Here is a 12,534-nt window from a genome sequence, read left to right on the forward strand (position 1 = left end):
CTGGCTTTAATGTATTTTCTCTTTGGCCCCTGCACGGATAGTTGGCATTGACTGTGCACACAGTAAATGTTTGTTGTGTTAAACTTTAGAGATCATTCTGTTAGAAACTAAGCAGTATGTTGAGTTGCTATTTGTTTAGGGGTTATGATGTTTTTAGGTCTAAATAGATGTTTTTGTTTGTTTGTTTGTTTGTTTGTGTTTTGTTGTTTTGATTTTTTCCAGAGAGAGTTTCTCTCTGTAGCCCTGGTTGTCCTGAACTCACTTTGTAGACCAGGCTGGCCTTGAACTCACAGAGATCCACCTGCCTTCAGCCTTTCTAAATAGATGTTTTAAGTTGATAGAGATGAGATACGATAGATATTGACTTAATTTCAGAATTTTAGACTCATCAAGATAAGAAAGATGTGTTTTTCAAGAGTGCCAGATACAAATAGCCAAAACACTATGAATGTAACATTAATGTATTGTTTTGTGGTTCTTCTTGCTGTATGCAGTTTATTTTATATGTGTGTAATAATATACACACATAAAAATATAAAAATATTTTTAAAAGAAGGGGGAAAAAGAGAAATAAGCAACAAGGGCAGTGACACCCCTTTGCAATCCTAGCACTTGGGAGGCTGAAGTGAGAGTCAGGAGTTCAAGGGCAGCCCGGAGCCTGGAGTATGTGGTGCAGACATGTAATCCTAGCACTCAGGAGTCTGAGGCAAGATAATCATCATTTCCAAAAGAGAGGAAAAAACAAACAAAAGAGGGAGAGGGAGGAGATAGAATACAGTAGAAAACATTTCTGATGGGGACTTAAACAAGGGATTAAGAGTGAGTGGGTGGTAAAGTGATCAGCTCAGTGTGATCTTTGAACAGGGTGACCAGAGCTGACGTTCATCTCTCTGATTGTCACACTATATTTTGAGTGTCTTTGGTCTCCTTCCTGCTTCACTGATGTTCAAGTGGCTCTGACTACCTTTCTCTGTGACTGTGTTCATTGAGTCTTAAAAATAGCAAATTCTCAAATAATCAGAGAAACAATTAGTACAAGGACTCACTGTGTACAAGAGCTAGACAGCAATGTTGAAGGGAAGCAAAGAGCCGAACAAAGCAGCTGATTTCAATACTGATGGGCACTGGAGAATCCACAAGCATGTGTGGGGCCCAGCACTATTCTCCTGCTTTCTTAAATTCAGTAAAATCTTACTTTGGAGCACTTGGGGGGTGTAATTAGTTCATTTCTATTACTTCTTGTCATGCCCCCTCCCAAGCATCAAATTTAGTCTAGATTCAAGGAGTCGGAGATGTTTGTTCTGAGCTCAGTTTCTTGCTCCACAAAGAGGGTGTCATGTGCTTCCACTAAACTGATATTTCAGGAGGTGACAGGTTGACATTTTCATTAAGCCCTCTAATGTTCCATTAGTTATGTTCTTATAATTCATAATTCTGATTTTAAAGAAGTCTCTCTGAGAGTCTGGGGAAAGTGTCAATCCAGTAGTCATCTGGGACAGTATATAAATTCTCCTTTGTAGCTTTCAGTGAGCTTTCCTGAATAGAATGTGCATATAAATACTAATCTGAAAGATACTTAAGGTAAACATTTATAAAATATACTTTAATTAAGTTTCACTGTCATGTGTAGGAATTCTCTCTGATAGTTCATGGTTCTTCTTCTTCTTTTTTTTTTTTTAACCTGAAAATTATATGTTTTTATCCAAAAATTTAAAATGTATTTCTGTGACTATATAACATTGTTTGTGTAGTAACAGCATGGCCCATCAGTTGTCCTGATGGGACTTTAAATGTAAAACTACAGACTTCTCTTTTCTAAAAGCAAAATTGCTTTGGTTTCTCAGAGGAAGCCAACCTAGTCCCGGCTTCTTGTTGCCCGAGGGAGCCCTGGGGAAAGGTCATGTCAGGTTTGGGCTGCAAACTCAGATCGCAAGAAGGGCTGGGGTGATGTGCCCCCACATGCTGGCCCCCCTCTTCTGCTTTGCTCCTCATAACCTCCTAGGGGACATGGAATTCTAAATCTAGTGTTTCATAATAGGCAAGAAATTTGGGTGGTTTGGTTGGTTTCTTTATGTAGTCTTTGTGTTTGTCAATCTTGGCAGCTGTCCTTTCATTTCTGTTTCTGTGAGAAAATACTCTAATAAAAAGTGCCTTTTAGGAGAAAGGGTTTCTTTTCTCTCACAGTTCCAGGTCACAGCCTGTTGTTCGTTTACAGTATTCAAGGCAGGATCTTACAACAGCAGGTCACATCAGACCTATCGTCAGAAGCTGGAAGAAATAAACACATGCATGGTCCTCGCATGCTCTCTTGTGTTCAACTCAATTTCTCCATTCTTCTACAATTCAGGACTTCCTGCCTGGGTAATATGCCACCCACAGTGGGCTGGGTCTTCCCATATCAGTTAACTAAGACACTCCAGCAGACACGCCCACAAGAGGGACATTTCTTATTCAAACTGTTACAAGAGGTTTTCTTGTTCTGTCTGCAGTCCATATGTGTAAGAGGAAGAATGAAAATTGTGAATTCATTGCAAAGTATACTTTGAAATTTTCATTCATGTCTTAAAAGTGTGTGTGTGCGCACACACACATGTTTCGGGGACTGTTGGAGAGAAACTAACTTGTTTAGGCACAATCATCAGTTTTATTTTCTATCTACTGCTTTGGATATACATACTGGAATGCCGCCAAAATTTCAGGTGGCTGAGTGCTAATTTTGTTGAAAATAGATGGAAGACCTACTCTTGCCAATTTTCTACTAAAGTATGCATACATTTGACTTTGTAAGACATAAATCTATTTTAAAAAATAAAATGCTAATTTTCTACTTAGTAAGACCTTCAAAAGACTAATTATTCTCATTTTAGCTTTTGTTTTTTGCCTAGAAAAAAATCAGAAAAGCAAAATTCAGTAAAAAAGTAGTGCTTACTTTTCTGTAGTATTTATAACTTTTGTTTGTTCAGTTGGTTGGTTTTTATTTTTGGATTTTTGAGACAGAATTTCTCTGTGTAACCTTGTATACCCAGCTGGCCTTGAATTCAGAGATCCACCTGCCTTTGCTTCCCTGAGTGCTGGAATTAAAGGTGTGCGTCACTGTGCCTGGCGTGGTGCATGCCTTATGACGGTCTTATGAAGCAGGGTGAGCCCCAGGAAACATTGCAAGTGTCCCTGGGACATTCGTTAGTTCCTGACTAATTGCTCACATAGTGGTCAGGGATGGAATTCAGAGGGTTATCTTTCAGCTGATACTTGAGTGATGAAATTTGTGTAGCTCTGATTTTCTCTTAGCCTTCCAGGACTTAGAAGAATGAGACAAAGGTGATTATGGGAACTAGAGGGAGTCTCTGGAGGCCACTGAGGAAAGGAGACGTTATCTTAAGCAATTAATCAAGAAACTCATATTGTGGGACAATTATTCACAGTTAATTTTAAAATAGCTTTAAAGCCCCAGGTGTTGAGTTTTACCCCCTCTCCAAATTTTGTCAAGGTCATGGAGACAGTGTTAGATTCAGTTGCAGTATAGACATTGCATCTGTGAGTGAGTGCATTGTGAAGATGTAGTGGCAGACAGCATCGATGTAGGTATGGCTTTACTTTCATCCTATGATAGTTAGCTGTTCAAAATAGAATGAGACTTAGTCCCTGAGACAGACAACCTTTCTCCAAAAGGATTCTGAGGTGCCCTGGCCTCTGGCCTCTGCAGATTAAGAGGACTATAGTCAAGTTTTTGAAGTTAAGTCAGCTTGCCTCACCCTGTGGTAGTTGGCTACTCCTCATGTTTGCTGAGTGCGTTTTCTGTCTATATCACATCTCTCCTAATAATGGATTTCCAGCTGCGGTGGTTGTTCAGTCTGACCAGTCATCTTCAGCTCACATTGCTGAGACTTTCACACAGGTAGATACATGTAGTTCATGTGTCTTATCTGATAGTTTCTCTCGTTCACTGAGAAGTGAGCACTTGGAGATCTGCCCTCACCTCCCTCTGCCCTCCTTTCGAGCTCTCCAGCCTTCTTGCAGTGGCACCAGTGGCTCCCGTATGCTGCAGGCACTGTGTAGGTGCCTTGGGCAGGCCCTCTTCCAGCTGACACCACAGTGTGACTTTTGCCCTCTCTCTTTCTTTCCTGGCATGTCTGTTCAGCCATCACCCAGGGTCACATTTTCCTGTCTGCTGACAGCTCCTGCATCACTTCGTTGATGATTCTCTCACTAGCCTGTCCCTTTCCACACACATTGCCCTGTTTTATTGGCTTCCTAGCTCTTAATCACTGTGAATTATCCTTGGTGTTTACTTGTTGCCTCTGTTCTCCTAGTAAATCTGTGAGAACAGAACCCTTGCCTTTCGTGGACTTGCCTTTAAATGACAAGAATCTCTTACACAGATCACTCACTTGGGAAAGATCAAATCTCAAAACCTAAAGTCTGCTTTCTCCTGAACACTTACCACTTGTGAACCATTGTAAGCTGAGAAAATAAGTTTGACCAACAACACTTGGACCATTTGTAGTTATTATATTGGTTAACAGCTGACAGTGAAGTTAGTTCCTGTCTGAGACAGAGAGGGGGGAGGGAGGAGAGAAGCAGGCCCAGCTGAGAGATGAGTGGTCCTTCAGGAGAAAAACAGAACATAAAAGACCTCACCATGTTCCAGAAATAGAAAAAAAAATTACCGTGTGGTTTGAGCCAAGTGCTCTGTGTATGAATATTCTGTGGCTTAATCTAAAATGTACCTCTGTTTGAATTTGGAGAAACATCTAAGGCAGGTTTGTCACCACTAAACGTGTGTGGTGGTTGGGTTTAATTTTAATTTTCAACTAGATAAAACCTGCAATCACCTAGGAGACAGGCTTCTAGACATGCCTTGGGGGATTCTCTGGGAAGACTTGCCCATGGTGAGTGGTCCATTCCCCCAGCAGGGGATCCTGGACTGTGTAAGAGTAGGGTAAGGAAGCTGAGCACTAGTGTGCCTGAGTCATCACTCTCTTTTTCTGACTGTGCACATAAAGAGACCAACTGCTTCAAGCTCCAGGTGCCTTGACTTCCCATCATGATGGCTGGACCCTGGAACTGTAAACTAAAATAAAGCCTTTATCCTTAAGTTGTTTTTGTTGGAGTTACTTTCTCATAGCAACAGAAAAGGTATAGCAAGCATATTTTTTTATTTCCATGAAATGTGCATGGGAAATGTGATTGCTTTTAAGTACTTTGCTTTAGTTTAAACCAGTAATCCATACAAGTGCATAGCACTGATGAAGTCATAACCATACAACAAGCAATTGAGTTTTACTTGCACATTCTGTTTGCATAGATTTCCCCACTTACTACAGAGACTTTTAACCCCAGAATACTCAGTGACATCTCCAAGATAATTTGAGTACATATGCAAACTGTCAAAACCTTTTTGACTTATTGGTACTGAAGAGAAGGCTCAGCAGTTAAGAACACTGGCTATTCTTCCTTCCAGAGGACCCAGGATTGATTCCCAACACCTGCATTGGTGCTCGCAACCATCAGTATCTCCAGTTTTGAGGATCCGATACCCTCCTATGGCCTCTATGGGCACAAAGCACACATGAGCTACAAACACATAAAGGCTGCCAAAACCCCCTTATGCTTAAAACAATAAACTAATTAATTTTACATATTGACCTACCTGTTGCTCAGGCTCTGAACTGCTGAATGTTTTCACTGAACACGTGTCTTCTCAAGTCCTGTGGCCCAAACTGTTCTGTGTGCTGCCTACTGTCCTTAAACACAAAGGCTGTGGCATGCCTTACGGAAAATATGCTTACATGAACAAAGCTTCTGTGAAGCCCAGTTCAGACTGCTGTTAGTCACCAGTGTGTAGTAGTTAGATCCTTGAGGAAGCTGGGTGTGCTGCTGTATGCCAGCACTCGGGGCTGCAGAAGGGGGATGGCGATGAAGTCCATCCAGCAAGACAGAGGAGAGGAGGAGGCAAGGAAGGGAAGGCAGCCACACAAGACTGTGAGGTCACATCGCTCATTTGATGAAGACATGACAGGGATCCACAAAGACTGAAGTCTGTATTTTCCCTAGGAACAATATTTACAGCAAATTATAAAAGTAATGATAGCTGATTGCAGATGTACATGTGACTCTGTAGTTACAATGTAACTGCATTGAACCTGAAAGTTTAGTGTATTAAAACAGCAACTCTATTGCTTACAAATGTTGTAATGTGCTGATTAGGCGGGTTAGTTCACTGTGGAATTCTGCTAGCCCAGGCTAGGCTGAGTTGTGGTCAGCTGGTGACCAATGCACTCCCTTCCGTGTCTGATGCTCTGGCTCGTGCTCTAGGCTCTGCTCTTCTCACTGCTCAGCAGGCAAGAGGGCTAACTCTAGAGTGTCAGTGCCTTTCAAGCCTCTGTTTATGTCACATCTGCCAACTGAGCACTGCCTAGCTATGCAAGTCAGGTGGCCACTCAAACTCAAATAGGCTTTCTGTCTTGATTAACATTGTATTGGCCGTTGAAGGATTTGGGGAGGGGAAGAAGCTCTGTTGGCTCTTACAGTTGAGTGTATGCACTAAACACTTGGCTGGTTTCTTTTTTTAAATGTTATTCTATTTATTATTGGGGGAAGGCCAGGGACAACTTTCTGAAGTTGATTTCCTCCTACTCTGGATTCCAGGGGAACTCTGGTTGCCATGCTTGTATGTCAAGCCCTTCTACCTGCTGAGCTATCTGGCTGGCCTTTGGCCAAGGTTGGTTTTGTCATTGTTGTTGTTTTTTCCGTGCTCTGTCTTACTGTTAGTCAAAGACTGTGTAGGTGCTACTTTCCTGAGCACAGATTGTCAGAGAAGGAAGCAGTTCAGAAAGATGAGGCAGCCGCACAGCCGGTGACAGACGGCAGAGCTCTGACCCATGTCTATGTGACGACAAGGTGCTTACTCTTTCTTTACTAGTTTGCTTTCTGATAGATAAATAGCTAGTTTGTCTTGTAGGGCTGGAAACAGCAGTAAGATAGGCTCTGTCAATCCAGAGATGAAATGACTGCCATTGTTTGTCTTGGAAAACCTGTGCCCTGTGGACAGCCTTCCTGTGTGACAAGTTTAAGAAAATTGTAACAATAGTGAGTTGTGAAAATGTGGTGCTTGATTATAAATTTGATTCACATCAGGGGCTCATATTCTGGATATGGAATCTTAGTTGTAGCAAAATATTCTGAAAGACTTAAAGGAAGATGATTAAAATATTAGTGATACTGACATTGTCTGAAGAGATCTACTTGTATTTATTTCTTGTAAAAAAAAAATCCACAATATTACCATAGCTGGGCCTATTATACTATTGTAATCCTAGCTGAACAGAGAAGGGTGATTAACGATAGCAATTTATTGTATCTAAGGAGGAAAGAAAATAGGAGATGTTGTCGTTATCATAAATCATATCATAAATAACCAAAAAGAAGCACTCGGAATGCTTGTGTGGTGTCAGCAGCCAGCCCTTTCAGGCCCGTTAGCCAGGATGTAGCCATAGAAACCCCAAAGTCATATTGTTATCTTGGTCTTGCTGCAGTTATGTGATACAACAGTATTAACATATAGATTAGGCCATTTATAATGCTAGGTGTCATTTCAGGTTGGCTTGCTTATATCGCATTTTAGTTTTTTATTGTGCAGAATGTTAGTGGAATGGGGCTTTTTTTTTTTTTACAGGTCAGTGTGTGTAGGTATTCATAACACATCTTCACTATTGCTAATTTATTGTGTCATTGAATGACTGCACTCTATGAATTGTCATTGCCTAATTGTCTTGTCTTTGCTAGTAATTTTTTTTAAGTAAGTAGGTTTATTTTAAAAAATACATGCCCACTTATACATGTTAAGTTGTGTGTTAAAAGGGTTCTGATTTTGGTTCAACTCTTGACAGGGCAGTTAAAAAATATTGTATCCAGCAATATAGATGTAATTAAAATTTTTTAGCCTCTGACTAAAGATACAATGTTGATGGATTACAGTTACTTTGACTATCACTGTACCTGCATTTCCTACCAGGCACCCATGTCTGTCTCCTTCTTCCTGGCCACCTGTCCCAGGCTTCCTCCCTGCAGCAGCACCTCCCTGAGCCTGATCTTCCTAGCAACACCCTATGTTCCAGACGCATTTAGTCCTTACTGTGCATCAGACTGTCTAAATTATGTGCCATCTTCCCACTCCTCTTGGCCCCCAAAAGTAGGCTTTCTTCTTTTGTTGTCTTCACTGTCCTACGAATATTTTGACAGCAACTGTTTAAAGATGCAACCTTTCTCCAAAGACATAGTGAAGTGGCTAGAATTCTAAGTACCAGTCTGGTTCCTTCAGTGGACTATTTAGGATCAGGACTAGCTGTGCCCTGCCCTTCAAATCATCCCTATGCATCATCAACTACATGTAGAGATGGCCTTAATAGTCATGATGCTCACTCCTTAGTACGAGCCCAGGTGTCCAGGCTTCTGTTCTGCAGATTAGAAATCATAGGGCTTGGGGAGATTAACTGGCTCTGCTGGGTTGAATTGTGGCTACAGGAGGGGAAAACGCAGCTGCAACTTCAGTGCAGTTTCATTTCTAGTCTGCATTTCCATTTCCATTCTTTTTCTGTCCTCCATATGTCTCCTGTTCAGATCTGTCTAAATTATGTGCCATCTACCACATCAGCAAATGCCTACAAGGATGCAGATGATTCTTAATGTCAGAAGGTTGTGGCTTGCTTATATGCTTTTGTGTCCCTAGAGTCTAATACAATGCTAGCCATGGTGGCTTGGGAGACAGATAATTGAGTCAGTGAGTCACTTACAGGAACTTGTTAAGATAAATACATCTATGATACAAACAAATGTAAATGTAGGTTTTTTGCTTTTGTTAGTTGGTTGGTTGGTTGGTTTTTCAAGACAGGGTTTCTCTGTGTAGCCTTGGCTGTCTTGGAGTCGCTTTGTAGACCAGGCTGGCCTTGAACTCACTGTGATCCACCTGCCTCTGCCTCCCGAGTGCTGGGATTACAGGCGTGCACCACCATGCCTAGCTATAAATGTAGTTTTAAGGGGAAAATTTTAAATAATTCTGATAAAGGGAATATTAGCATAGACCTTAATGTCAAAACTTGGAAGACTGAGGCAGAAGATTGCCAGTTTGAGGCCAGCGTAGGCATTTCAACAAGAACCAATCTAAAATTTTAAAAGTTTCTACACAAGCAATGTAGCTTTAATATATTTAATTTGTGAGAAATATATGTGGGTAGCATTTTATTGTCCTTTTAGTTAAAGTTTAAAAATAGAAATGTGTTTTCTGCCTAGTTTGAGAACACGCCACTGAAGTTAAAAGTTGCATGCATCTGTGTAGTTAATGAGATAAAAAGCTTTCATGCCATGTGCAAACAATTTCCTCTTTTTCCTAATGTCTACTAGCTTTTTAGATTACAGTGTTTCTTTAAAGGCATTTACTGTTCTAGTTAAAACGATATTTTGTTCTAAGTCAATATTTATCATAGCTTAGAATTAACATCTCCAAATCCTTGTGGTGTTTTCAGACCTCATTGCCTTGTTTTGTTTTTGTTGGAGAAGTTTGGTAAGAAAGCATGTTTTTTCCATTATTCCTCAGAATGTGAATTATTTAATTTATGCTGTCTATGAAGGAAAATCACAGTGAAGTTTGTACTGTCCTACCCTCATCAACATTTGTGATTTTAAAAAGATGGACATTACTGTTGATTGTGTTTTCTTCCTTTTGTGTGATTTGAGACTTTGTGCTCAGTCATCCATATTGTTTCCTATATTATTTTCTCGTTTACTCCTGCTGCAAAGACATTCCAGATGTGTCAGTCAACTTTCCATCACTGTAACAAGTACCTCAGTGATGGACAAAAAAGAAGGCTTATTTTCGCTCATTATTTTAAAGGTTTCCCTTGATGGGTTGGCTCTGTTGTTTTCAGCTTGTGCAGAGCAAACCTGCTGACCTCATGACCTAAGAGAGACTTAAGAGTCCACATTCCCTTTAGAGGGCACCCTTCCATCACTTAAAAACCACCCATGGGCCCCACTTTATGAAGTTTCTACTACTTCCCAAAACACAAAGTTGGGGCCAGCTAGTAATTTTTTTGTCAGAATGAAGAGTTCCTTTGTGTCCCCAATTATGTCAGTATTTTCTGTGGTGGAATGAAATGGAATTCACATCTTAGTGAATCAACATGAAAAACTAAGTTGTTAGTAACCATGAACATTTGCCAGATCATTTAAGTATTTTTGAGATTCCCACCCGGGCTTAATTAGGATTCTTAATATGTCTTCTTTGGTGGGAGGGCAGATGGATTGTTGTCTTTTCCCCCTCTCTTGGATGTATAATGTTATGACACAACTTTGTGGTATCGTTTGATAAGTGACAGTGCTATAATCAGTTATAACAAATCCTAATTAGGAGTAACTCCTCACAGAAACACATAGCTGTATCATTGTAACTTCAGCCCTGCAGAAAGGCATACACTTCTGTGATATCTGGAGCAACCTGAGTATTAAATGCTTACCCAGAACTGGCTTTTTTTTTTTCCTGAAATATTAAGAAGTTTGCCCAGTCACTCTGTACACCTTTTGGGGCAGGTCAGGGTTGTTAGCAAAGGAGACAGACATTTCACGAGGAGATGCTCACTCTGCCCTGATCCCATTGTTATGTGGTTGTGCATGGATTGTAGGAAAAAGAATTGCTCTTCTTTTTTAAACCTCATCCAAAAATTACCATAAGTTTAATATACTGGACGTCTGTACTGTTGATCAGTGTGATTGCTTAGAATGCTCTGTAATGATTGGTAGCTTTTCACTGTCCTCTCACGGGAACCAATACTAATGTCCACAATTGCTAGAACAAGAAAGAAATCACCGAGAAATGAATGAGTCTTCTTAAAATCTCACCTTTGATAGTTTCCCTTGAACTAGTGTTCCTCACTTTTGATTTATCACACGTGTACAGAAAACGCCTTCCTCCCATCTCCAAAAACGGAGACAGTAGGAATGATGGCAGATATCTTGTACTAGTTAACTGTGTAAAACAAGTTAGTAAAACATTTCTAGAATTTTCTTGTTTGCAGAGTCCTTGTTTTGTTGTTTTTGGGGGGTTGTTTGTTTGTGTTTCTTGAGACAGGGTTTCTCTGTGTAGCCTTGGCTGTTCTGGACTTTGTAGACCAGGCTAGCCTCAAACTCACAGTGATTGGCCTGCCCCTGCCTCCCTGGGTGATGGGATTAAAGGCGTGCGCCACTGTACCCAGCTCTTGGCTACATTATGCTGCATGTGTAGCCAGAATGTAGTTGAACCCACAGGCAAAATACTCAGAAGTTGAGGTAGGAGGAAAGATGGGCACAGAACGGTCTGAAATGACTCCCACGTTTCTGCTGCGGCTACTGGAAAGATGATGGTGTCACTGTCCCGTGATGGTAGTCCATAGGGTTTCTCTTTCATCACCTCATCCACTTGCCCCTGAATACTTTTGTAGCCCAGCTTCTGTTAGCCTTCCTTCTCATTGACCTATTCACTAGGCTTCCTTTTGTTAAAACAAAAACCTTTAAATTTTTTCATTTGTTGAGTTGTGTGTGTCTGTGTGTGTATTTAGTTTTGTGTGTGTGTGTGTGTGTGTGTGTGTGTGTGTGTGTGTGTGTGTGTGTGTGTGTGTACCACAGTATGCAGGTGGGTATCAGAGGACAACATGTGAAGTGAGTTCTCTCCTTCCACTGTGTGGGACCCCAGACTCAAGTTCATATTATCAGTCTAATTTGTCCCCCTTTTTGATGTCTGTCTCCACCACTCCAATCTATCCATCATGTATTCGGGTTGGGATGATCTTACACGTGCTTCAGTCTAAACTAGCAGAATGCAGGCACCTTGTGGTGTAGATACAACTTTATTCACCAGTCTTTAGGTCCTCCACTTTGCATATTCCATACAAATTATTCCATGGTTTTTATACACCTCCTGTGTCTCAAGACCTTCTCTTTGCTACCTGACTGTTCCACCTGGACCTTGGCACTCCTGGAAATATTCTAATCACTGCATTTTTCCTGAAATCTCCACTGACAGTGAGTCGTCCCCTTCTGCTCTGAACTCCTGCAGCATTTGTCTGTGGTACTGATCACTTTTGTGTGTGCCATACGTACGCACTGATTTAGGTCATGAATTGACCCTATTGTTCTCTCAGGCTATATCATCATATATTATGTGCTTAGTTGATGTGCACGGAAAGACATAATCTGATCTTATAAGAACTCAGTCAAGTAGGCAGGGCAAGTACACCAGCTCCTTTTGAAAGGTCAGGAAGCAGGCTTACGGAGGATGAGATTGCCTAAGGCCCATCACTTTGTAGGGGCAGGATGCTAGTTAAGCACAGTGTCAGATGTCTGAGCCAAGTGGATCACATTGTACTCCAAGGGGGTGTACCTATGATGTGAGTTATGTACTGAGATGAAAATTTGTTGCACAAGTCTTTTTCAAAGGGCTGAGAAGATGCCTTAGTCAAGTAAAATGCTTGCCCCAACAGCATAGGGACCCGTATGCAGTCCATC

At 41.0% G+C, this 12,534-nt stretch overlaps 1 protein-coding gene across 1 annotated transcript in view; it reads left to right on the top strand.

Annotated features, from left to right (window-relative positions):
• The window catches only part of TAF3 (TATA-box binding protein associated factor 3), a 138,233-nt gene that overhangs the window by 90,664 nt on the left and 35,035 nt on the right, over positions 1-12,534 (top strand). The gene's annotated exons all lie outside the window — the stretch shown is intronic.

Source organism: Acomys minous (genome assembly GCF_964271855.1).
Source record: "Acomys minous genome assembly, chromosome: 5".
Taxonomy (NCBI): Eukaryota; Metazoa; Chordata; class Mammalia; order Rodentia; family Muridae; genus Acomys; species Acomys minous.